Source organism: Papaver somniferum, chromosome 7, assembly GCF_003573695.1.
Source record: "Papaver somniferum cultivar HN1 chromosome 7, ASM357369v1, whole genome shotgun sequence".
NCBI classification, from domain to species: domain Eukaryota; kingdom Viridiplantae; phylum Streptophyta; class Magnoliopsida; order Ranunculales; family Papaveraceae; genus Papaver; species Papaver somniferum.
Window position 1 is genome coordinate 198,592,868 of NC_039364.1, and position 10,236 is coordinate 198,603,103.

General features: G+C 37.1%; 1 long non-coding RNA gene across 1 annotated transcript; it reads left to right on the plus strand.

Moving 5' to 3' along the window:
• The first annotated feature begins 2,549 nt into the window (after positions 1-2,549).
• On the plus strand, positions 2,550-3,316 carry LOC113293268. Its single transcript, XR_003332173.1, has 2 exons — positions 2,550-2,717; positions 2,806-3,316. It is a non-coding gene; the product is annotated as an uncharacterized LOC113293268 (long non-coding RNA).
• The last annotated feature ends 6,920 nt before the right edge of the window (positions 3,317-10,236 follow it).

The window sequence follows — 10,236 nt, forward strand, 5'->3', positions numbered from 1 at the left end:
CATGCATAGATAAAAAGGTAAGGAGACAAGGGATCTCCTTGTCTCAATCCACTAGAGGGATTGAAAGGTATGCCTAGAACGCCATTAACAAGGATAGCCGACTGGCTAGTACTAATACACTGGAATATAAAGTTACACCAAGCTTCGCAGAACCCCATTCTACGAAGAATGGCAATAAGAAAATTGCATTCAACACGATCAAAGGCCTTACACATGTCTATTTTTAATCCCATGAAATCAGTTTTACTTTTTCTTTTCTTTCGCATAGCATGGACTATCTCATGAGCAACAAGAATGTTATCTGAGATAAGGCGCTGCTTCACGGAAGCAGATAGGTATGGGGAGATCAATCTATCAAGGAAGGGTTTAATCCTATTGGCTAAGACTTTAGAGATGATTTTATAAACAATGTTGCAAAGGCTGATAGGCCTATAGTCACCCAGACCAGTAGGATGTGGGACCTTTGGGATTAGAGAAATGAAAGTCTGATTCATCCTAGTTAACAAATGACCACTTCTAAAGAAAGTAGGGACAATGTCAGCAGGTCGGGAAGCCATCAAGACCAAGACTAGAATTTGGTTGCATACCAAACAGAGCGTCATGAATCTCAGCTTCATAAGGAGGTTCCATTAGTTTAACATTCTCGACTTCAGTGATTAAGGACAGTACTAGACTAACAATGTCCTGATTGATAACAGGACTGGAAGTGGTAAGGAACGTTTCAAAATGCACATTTAAACAGTTGGCTATCTTATCTCTGCCCTCAACCCAAATATTGTTAGTATCGTATAAATTCAATATATTGTTTCTACGTTGTCTTATTATAGCATTTTGGTGAAAATAGTGTGTGTTCGTGTCATGAACAGAGTTCTTATGGTAAAAATTGTTTTTCCACATATACTCTTATTAAAGTGCATGTGTGTCATACTTATTTAATATTTTTCTTATTCTAAAAGAATACTCATTCATTCGCCGCCTTTGTATACGGGACGGAGGGAGAAGATGGTTGGAGTTACTCCTGACACTCCCTTTTCCGATTCATCCGTCTTTTTTGAATACCCAATTTACGTGCTTCGACGTGTTTCCAATTTTTCTGATCGGCTTGTTAGTTTGATATATATTGTTGTATTATGGTTTATGAGGTAAGAATATCCCTTGAAATCTTCTTTTACTTGTAAATGAACGACATCTTGAGATTCTCCAGCAAAAAAAAAAAAAAAAAAGAAAAAAAGAAACGAGCGCGACAAAAACCAAACCTAAACCTTCTGCATTTAAAACTGCATCTGGGCTGGTCTTAATGCTGTTCAGCAAACATTAAACCCCCACTGATTCTGTGAATAAGAATATAGGTGAGCGATCAATTATTGGGATGATGCAATAAATATGTACTAATCTATCTGGTTACAACTTTTTTGCTCATATATGTTCTCTTCTTCCAGTCTCTCTTGTGGACAAAGCTTGGTCCCTGCATCACAGAGAAACCATCTAGGCACCGTAATTTTATCAAGACAAAGTAAAAATAAATAAATCTAAGCGTTGTTTCACAAAATGCTCATAGGAAGCAAACGGATTTAGTTTTTCAAACTTCAAAATAAGGTCATATCATATGATCCAAATTTCATAAATACTATGAGACATCCAGAACCATCTTTAGTGTACATGTGATACACGTTTACTCCAAATTACAAAATATAAGAGATAAAAATACATTCGTAATTAAGAGTAAGGATTCCCTCACATTTTTATTATCACACATTGGACATCATTTTTGCGAATAAAAACCAATCATAATGGAGTTTGAAGGTAATATTTTGGGGATATATTACTATTACAAAGCTCTATATTCCTATCGAAAATGAGCGTCTTCTGAAACGTATAACACCACCACCTACTTGTTTGGAAATGAGCCGTTAAAAATCAATAAATTTCTAACCGTCGAAATTAAGACCGGTTGATTGTAAGGCTTTATATTTCAGAATGTGCTCATTATTTGTAGGCATGTAGAACTTGGTAAGAGGAACACGTCCTCAAAATATTAGCTTCAAATCAGGTACGGTTTGATTTTTATTCACAAAAATAACATCCAATGTGAGATAATGTGAGAATAAACGTGTAAAGGAATAACCCTAAAATTAAAAATATGCTTCATCTTCCCAGATATGTCTGCTTTGTTGCATTTTTCATTAAAAAATTTAATTCAGAAAATGTAGAGTTGGACATCTTACCACCAAAAATAGTGGAATATTTGGGGTATTCATTTTTCCTCTTAGATTGCTAGGTATGTCTTATTATGCATTGTCCACTAAAAATACATCCTGTGTTTGTTATGATTTGCTAGGTTTTACCCGGACAATAGCAGCGCAATCAAATTATTTTTAACAACACATAGATGAATCCTCGTGTTTCACGATCTCTTTGTCCATTATCCGTACGTAGTTGAATTTTCATCCACCAGAAATTTCAGAATGCATTTTTGTGTGGCCCGTAAACGTTCCATAAAGGAAAAAGAATACTGGTATTTGAAAAAGATTTTAATCCTTGATATTTGTAGGAAACATACCGGCTATAAATAGAGAGCTTGGGCTTCTCACCCAACAATAACCCTCTAATCAGAAGAAGAAAGAAGAAAGTAACAACAGCCATGGCCAAAAGCAGTTCAATTTTCTTCTCCTTGTTCATTTGCTTCATCCTCATTTCCTTTGTCACCTTTGCTCCATGTAAGTAATTACTTGTTTTTGGATTTTTGCCCGATTGTAATTATGTTGTCTTGTATCAGTCTAACACCTGCAATTTTCTATCTTTCAGCGGCTGAATCACAAGCTCAATCTTGCGATTACGGCCAAGCTCAAGCGATAGCACGAGACAACTGCAAGGGTCAAGATACAAGTTTCTGTCAGGCGAAATGTCAAGGCTTGTCAACCGCATTAGTACTTGGTGGTTGGGGGTGCGAGGAAAATGCTTTAGATGCAACCAACTCTTACTGTGTCTGTTGCTATGAGCTTGATATTTGTGACAGTGGTTCTTGGTTTTCATCCAAACTTCTCTTTAAAGGCCTCAGGCAGTAAGATCAAAATCAGTTGATCTAGTCTAGTTGCCCCTAGCTAGCTCAATAGTCGTTTAGCACTAGGGCTAAATAATGCATCGATCGCAACCATTTCTGGTGTCTTATGTATCACTGGTTTAGATGTTGGTATGGTATTTGGATTGTCACCGAATTAAGTTACGGATTAGGGGTTTGGGTGCAATCATCAGTCTGTTGTTTCATTTATAAAAGATTATCTAATGAAAAGCGGGAAATCCTTTATTTGTTATTGTATACTTCAGCTGGATGAGATTAGGCAAGTGATTTGGTTATGGGTTTATCACATTATGGCCCCTTTTTGACAAATTTTGTGCACCAATGTCTCTCTGGTAGGTTAGAGAAAAATGAATATTGATACGTATGAGTGTCCAACTGCTTTTGCTCAAGAGAGGACCAAGGATTAGCTTCCAGATTCAAAAATCCATCGGTCTTGCAGTTGCAGGCATAGTTCTGAAAAATGACGATTGTTTCTATTTTTATTTTTTTTGTATCAGCCAAACAAAAACGATTGTTTCTATTTTTCACAAAACTGAAGTTGCCGCGGCCGGAATAAGTTTATTCTTCCAGAATGAGATAAACCCATAACCAACTTTCTCTACGAGTTTAAGCTTAGGCAATCCTCGTGTTACACGATCTCTTTTTCTATTATTAACTTGTCATGAACGATACTCAACCTTGCTGACTGGAGATCCCAAGATCAAGGTTTTGAATGAGACAACTAATTTGTGGTGGGTCAAGGTAAACACTATCAGAGAATTTCATTCTCTGTCCCTTCCCTATGGTGTAGACGTGATAATGTGACTTCATGTGAAGAATGACTTTCAATTAAGTCTTAATGAGTTATGTAGTTTCAATTTAAGATTGAAGTGGGGTGTAGCAGTAAACACTCTTGATGGAACTCACCTATCTGAATGTGGAAGTGGGTCGCTTCCTATGAGAAATAGAGCTAATTCTCTAGAGCATTCTGAGAAACAGGATTTGTCCAGGGCCAAAAAGGACACAACGGCACGAACTTGACAGCACCTAGAGAGATATCACGCGTGGTTATTATCGCGGATTACACCAAACGATGGCAGTTCAAGACATCGCGTTCACTGTCCATCAAGTAGTCCCGGCAATTTCTCACTAAGCAAAGGTTCAAGACCTCATGGACACCTCTTGCCTAAGTGGTATTTCTCGCTTTCCGTTTTTTGATTTTTATCGGTATTTCATTCATGTGGGGGATTGTTGGAGAAAATGAGTTTATTGTTTTGGTTTTGGTTTTATGGTCTTGGTGGGAATTGAACTTAGGACCTTTGGGTCTCTAAGAGCACTTACTCATTTTCTTATGAGTGAATGAAATAGAACCTTTAGTCCCACATTGGGTATATCTAAAGAGGAGTTTCACTATATAGCTATTCCTTTATGGATAGTTAGTAAAACAATGTGGGTGGAACGAGTGGGGCGAAATATTTTTGCTTTCACTTAGTCTTAGGGCTCGGGCTTGTGCCTACGTCGTGGACATGGATCAACCAAGACTTATCACTTTGACAAAATGATTTTAAATTATTTCCTTAAATATTTTACAATCAAATTAAAATTTTGTCTTAAATGTGGGGTGTGTGACCTGGGTGAATCTATTTTCTAACCAAAAATAATTTTCTTAACGACTTTATGTGCATGGATGTCGACATTTTTCTTACCATTTTCTGAATGTTTTATGACAAAATTATGTCGACATCATGCAGCATTATTTCGAATGCAATATTGATTCGCACATTAATGTGTATTGATTTCACCCTCTCCGTTTGCCTATAAAAAAGAATTCGATTTCTTCATTTCAATTTGTGTCCAGAAGAGCTACTATCCTCTTCTTTTCGTCTCTCTCCCTTTGTGTGGTTTTTTACTTTCATTCTGTGCCATTGTTGTTGAGTTCGTATGAGTGGGCAAGTATTGTAGTGCTAACAATATTTGCAACGGGCAATTTTATCATGGATACGACTTGACCACATGGTATAGGCATCACTCATTCTTGAGGCGTACCGGTCAACTATCGTGTTAAGGACAGCATATTGAACATGTAACTCTGTCCTCTGTTTGCTGATTCCATTGAGTGTTTATTTAAGCGTTTCAGAAATTTATTTCTAACATCTTCTTTGAATATTTTATTGTTATAGTTGCAACATAATTTTAATATTTGTAGGTGATTTACCGGCTATAAATAGAGAGCTTGGTTTTGGCATTAAGTCACACCCAACAATAACCAGTAATCAGAAGAAGAAGATTAGTATTAACAACCATGGCTAAAACCAGCTCACTTTATTTCTCCATGTTCATTTGCTTCATCCTCATTTCCTTGGTCGCCTTTGCTCCATGTAAGTAGTTACTTGTCTTTTTTCTTGATTGTAACTAATTATATTGTTTCATATCAAATCAGTACTGAATTAATTTGACAAATACAATTTACTGTTTTTCAGCGGCTGAATCGCAGGCAATATCGTGCGATTACGAACAAGCTCAAGCAATAGCACGAGAGAATTGCAAGGGTCAAGACACAAGCTTCTGTGCAGCGAAATGTCAAGGCTTGTCGACCGCATTGGTAGTTGTTGCTTCCGGCTGCGAGCAAAATCCTGCAGACCCAACTAACTATTACTGCGTCTGTTGTTATGCGCTTGATATTTGTGATTCTGGAGCTTTGTTATCATCGTTTTCACCAAAACTTCTCTTTAAAGGCCTCGGGGAGTAAGATTGAAATCAATCGATGATCTAGTCTAGCTGCCTCTAGCTAGCTCAATCGTTTTTCTTTTCACAAAATTGGTTAAAAAGACCAAAATTAATAATTTCTTGGTGGAATGGACAGTTAAATTTTGACACTGTTTAAATGGACAAAATGTAAAAATAGGTAGGATGTAACCAGTTTCATCGTGCCCGTTTTCAAATATTTTTTCTTACTTTAAATTTACACAGGATGTATCCAGTTTCATCCTTGCTATTTTTTAAATTTAAACTAGGATGAAACCAGTTTTATCCTTACTATTTATTTTTTTACCATTTCATCCAAACTATTTTTTACTCGTCCATTTGAACCGTGATTTAAAAATATTTGGACAAATGATCCATTTTCCGTTTTATTTTTTTGCTCGATGCTCAATACTCAATAGTCGTTTCGCACTGGGATTAATTAACGCATCAAAATGCAACCGTTTCTGGTTGAGATGAAGTATTTTGATTTTCACGAATTAAGTTACTGATTAGGGGTTTGTATCCGGTCATTGTCAAGTCTGTTGTCAGCTTTGTTTCATTTCTAAAAGATTATCTAATGAAAAGTGGAGAATCTCTATTTCTTGTTCTACATCTGAATTCTTGTGGAGCTTGAGCTGTATGTTATCAAGCCGGATGAGATCCGGCAAGTGATATATTGGGCAAAGTCAAACGATACGACTGAACTCTAAATATGCATTCTGTATACATTTTCCATTTGATACTGTATATTTTAACATTCTTGACTAATCGCACTCGAGATCTATAAAATCAGAATCCGGTATATGATTTGTTTTTCCCTTAATGACATGGCTTCTGAGTCTCTGACATCTGTGGGGATAGCTAGTGTGGCAGACCCACGCGGTTCACATTATGGCCTCTTTTGACAAATTTTGTGCATCAGGGTCCCGGGCATGTTAGAGAAAATCATGGACCACATTATCTGTCGCTGTAAACGGGAAGAAATCTCATTTTACAAAATTGACTGGGAATTGGGAGTGTTCTCACCATTTAGTTGTCAACTCAGTGATCTGAGGATAGATATCCATATATATTTCCCATCAAGTTGCAGGATGTCAACAGACTGACAGTCTGGAGATTATATTAAGTTGCACGATGTGATTTATTTACGCATAAATTTGTTGATATTGTCTAGAGAATAGCACGTGGTACACATACCCGCTTAAGAATTTATCTTCTTTTTTTTTTCATTTATTTATTTTCTTTCGAATATATAGGAACAGTGCACAAAGTCATTAACTTAGGCGGTAGCAGACATGGTTACAACAACGTGGGTATCTAGTACCCACAAAGTCATTTAATAGAATAATTTGGTTGAGAGAAGGTGGGATGACATGATCCCATATTGTTGTCGATAAATTTCCTGTTTGGCTTTTATTTGCTGCAAAATTTATCAGGCCATCTGCTGATTGATTCCCCTCTCTATGATTATGTTGAATGCACAAAGAGCAATTTATCGCATTCTCAGTTTTAATTCGGTAATCTTCCTTGCAATATACCACGGAGCTTCAACCTCCGTTTTTACGAAGCGCGTCAGCTTTTTCGAGTCCGTCTCAAAGAAATTTTTTGGCTATCGTCTATCCATAACCGTCCTTGATGCCAGCAGAGATGCTCATGTTTCAACTATTAGCGTTGTAGTTGTTCCTAGTGGTTGTGCAAGAGCCATCATAGTTTGAGCACTTGAATCTATACAAATAAAACCTGCACTCGCCATTCCTGGATGACCCCTAGCAGCACCATCCGTGTTGATCTTTATCCATTCTGAATCTAGTCTTGTTCAACCTGCTAAGTTTGTTGTTGTTGTTCTGATATTTGTTTGAATTGCCCTGACTGGTGTGTCCCCTGGTAAAACCGGGGCACAATTGTTTTTTCCCATTCGAATTCTTGTTGTTCCTTTAAGGCATGTGCCAGGATGTTGGCCTGGGGTGTACGGTGTTTTTTGAAAACTAATTCATTTATGGACGTCCAGAGGTTCCAAAATAGAAAACATAAAACTGATACAGAGGAGGTATGACTAGTCTCTTGCATAATTCATGAAATGGTTGTTGTTTGATTATTTATAGTGGTATGGGAATTGAGGTTGGATTGGTTTGTCGATAGACGAGATATCAAGGTGTTCCAGGTGGCTTCCGTTATTGGGCAGTGAATAAGCACGTGCTCCGTTGTTTCTGGTTCGGTGTTGCACCAGGGGCATTGGTTAGAAATGGCAAGGTTGATGCAGTGTAAAATAGAAAAGATCGGAAGACCTTCATTGACACCTATCAACAAAAAAAACTGAATTTTTGGTGGACAGAGTAAGTTCCACAAGAATTTGGTGGGTGGGAGAGGGTTTAGGTGGTCATTGTTGTCTTGTTGAATTAGACAATTGTAGCATGTGGCAGTGGTGTATTTTCGGACTTTGAATGTGGCCATAAGATCTTATCCGGAGGCATGTCTAGGGGAAGGTGGATGTTTATAATGTGTTGTACATCATCAGGTGAGAGGTGATTCATGATTCCAGTTGTTTGTGAGAGGGTCAATGAGATCAGCTACTGATTAGATTGGGTAGCAATGGGCCGGGTCAAGGTTTTGAAATTGAGGTATCCAATTTGCTTGGGTGGGTGTGTTCAAGCCGTTTCCAATGCGATGGAAAGTGATTTTATTTATGGTAGGTACGAGGGATGTCATTTTTTTCCATTGTGGGATGGAGGAGGAAGGAGTGGGTGTTTTTTCCTGGAAGATAGGTTGATTTTGCAGATATTTCTCATTATATAATCTGGTGCAAATGGAATTTGGTTGGTCATGTATATTCTAGATTCATTTCATGAGCAAGGCTTTATTGTGATGCCTACTTTTCCTTATGCCTAGACCTCATTTTGCTATCGATTTTTTTAGTTTGGTCTATCCTAATGGGTGGAGTTTTTTAACTGATGAATCATGACCCCAGAAAAAATTCCCAGTAATTCGATCTATCTGTTTGTGAACATGGGTGGGGAATAATTGTGTTTGCATAAGGTGGTTTGAAGTAGGTATTAATGAGGTTTTAATGAGTACTACCTTCCTGCTGGAGTAAGACATTTTGTCATCCATCCCTGAGCCTTCTTCGCCAGTCGTTGAAGCAATGGATCGAAGATGTGACTAGAGGATCTCCCGTGTTTGAATTTTACTCCCAGGTACATTGGTTGGGTTGGCGATGTTGGCATGTCAAAGAAATGTTGAATCGCGTCAAACTGATGTTGTTGTCGTCTTGGATGGTGGATTATTATTGTTTTTTCTGTGTTGATTTCCTGACCCGCTGAAGAGCTGTAAGATTGAAGTAGTCTCTTGAGGTTGCCCCCTCCGTCCTAAATTAGATGTGGATTTTGCACAAAGATTAAGAAATACAAAGAGAGTAATTTTTTTCCCACAATCACCATAGGGTTGTATTTAAGGTGCCTAGTTTTTTTGCTCTTTACATTGTACAATTCAAAACATAAAATAGAACTCAAGAGAATAAAGGACATATAAAGAGGAGTATTTAAGATTGTATCTAGAAAATAGAACTACACAATTCTCCATATTAATACCTGATTCCAACATAGGAAAAATATGAACTCTAGCAAGTAATCTAGGTCAAATAAAATCCTCAATTTATGCATCTAAAATAAGATGGAGGGAGTAGATAACTGATTAAACATATTACACAAGAAAATAAAGTGCAAACAATAGATGATACTCCCTCTATTTCTAAATAATATGCCGGTAAAAAAATTTAGAAACGGAGGGAGTAAATGATAAAATCACCGAAAGATGTTGGACATGCATATGGTACCTCGTTAAATTTTTTGATAGGAAAATATAAACCCAAAGAGATAAAATCCTTACGAAGAAAAAGAGCACAACGCGATAAATCTTAAAGAAGACTCTACAACTAAAATTGTAAAGATAACCAAAACTTTTGCATTTCTTCAATAACCTAGGAGCATTCTTGCTCCATCGGTGCCGAATGAGTAGTCTTTTAATATTGGCAGTGCGTATGGTTTGAGAATCTTTGCTCGCGATAAAACTATCAAAAAGGATCATAAGCCCTTCTATCACGAACAAATCTGACAAAAATGTCGCGACAACCTATACATGAAAGAGATCTTTTCTTAATGATTGAGGATGACGGCATAGCCTTTTCCATAATCGAAGATTTTCTTGATGTGAGTTGCATCTTCGAAAAAAATACAACTTTAAAGAACATAGCCAGTATTGATTTCAGCATCATGTTGTTTCACAGGAGCCTTCATTTTCCTATTCCAACAAGAAACACAAAACTCGTAATTGCAGGAAATCCTACACTACACCCCTCATATGATTTCATTGTTTATCAGCTCATTTTTAGGTTTACACTCTTAATTTTATTGATTAATTTTTGAATGTTCTTACAAGAA